The sequence below is a fragment of the Nematolebias whitei genome, chromosome 16 (assembly GCF_014905685.2).
Source record: "Nematolebias whitei isolate Nwh7 chromosome 16, NemWhi1, whole genome shotgun sequence".
NCBI classification, from domain to species: Eukaryota; Metazoa; Chordata; class Actinopteri; order Cyprinodontiformes; family Rivulidae; genus Nematolebias; species Nematolebias whitei.
This window is the reverse complement of record NC_056513.1, coordinates 44,264,916-44,266,008: the sequence shown is the minus strand read 5'-3', so window position 1 is coordinate 44,266,008 and position 1,093 is coordinate 44,264,916. Positions and strand designations below refer to the sequence as shown.

General features: G+C 41.8%; 1 protein-coding gene across 1 annotated transcript in view; it reads left to right on the top strand.

Moving 5' to 3' along the window:
- LOC119422541 (teneurin-3) overlaps nt 1-1,093 on the top strand; it is a gene marked incomplete at its 5' end in the record, with an annotated part of 39,408 nt that overhangs the window by 18,066 nt on the left and 20,249 nt on the right.

The following is a 1,093-nucleotide window of genomic DNA, read 5'->3' as shown; positions in this document are numbered from 1 at the left end:
GGGGGGGGGGGGGGGGGGGGGGGACTAGCCATGTCCCAGATAACAGAAAACCTACACTGGTATACTGTTCAGCATTGCTGACGTTTAGATCAGATTATTGAAACAGAAACATTTTTTATTAAGAGAAGACAAACACTTTTTTTCTCGAATTGATCAAACCTCTGGTCATGAGCTCTGGTAAGGATGCTCCCTGGGTGCCTCCCTAGGGAGGTGCTTCGACTGGGAGGAGACCCCGGGAAAGACCCAGGACACGCTGGAGGGACTATGTCTCTCAGCTGACCTGGGAACACCTTGGAGTTCTCCCAGAAGAGCTGGAAGAGGCTGTGGAGAGAGATGGCTGGACCTCCCTGCTCAAGATGCTGCCCCCGAGACCCGACTTCAGAATAAGAGGAAGAGAATGGATGCATGGATGGATGGATGGATGGATGGATGGATGGATGGATGGATGATGATCAAAGCTTTTATTTGGTTAAGTCCAGATCTTGTTAGGTCTATAGGACACTGTTTAGTTTCTATAAGGTCAGCAGTTATTCTTACCTTTGTCACTTGTGTCCATTAACATAAAGTAGTGGTTGTTTGTTTGTTTGTTTTTCTGCTTCTGCAAGAGTTATTGTTTGTTTTAAAATGAGCAGAATTTGAATTAGTTTGAGTATCTTGATTAGATAGAAAGGCGCTGTATAAGTACAGTCCATTTACCAACAGGTGCACGTCTGATGATATATTTTGAGATTTATTTTCTCTTTTCAATTGTTTTTGTCATGGACTGATTCAGCAAAGTAAGATTTTGTGTGTGGGCATACCTGTTATTTAAGGTTTTTGTTTATTTATTTGTTTATTTAGCACAGAATGACACTCCAGGTGTTACATTTGTGGCTGTTTTAAGGCACACTGTGTTTTTAGGCACACTTTGTTTTTAGGCACACTGTGTTTTTAGGCACACTTTGTTTTTAGTCCCACTGTGTTTTTAGGCACACTTTGTTTTTAGGCACACTGTGTTTTTAGGCACACTTTGTTTTTAGGCACACTTTATTTTAGGCACACTTTGTTTTTAGGCACACTGTGTTTTTAGGCACACTGTGTTTTTAGGCACACT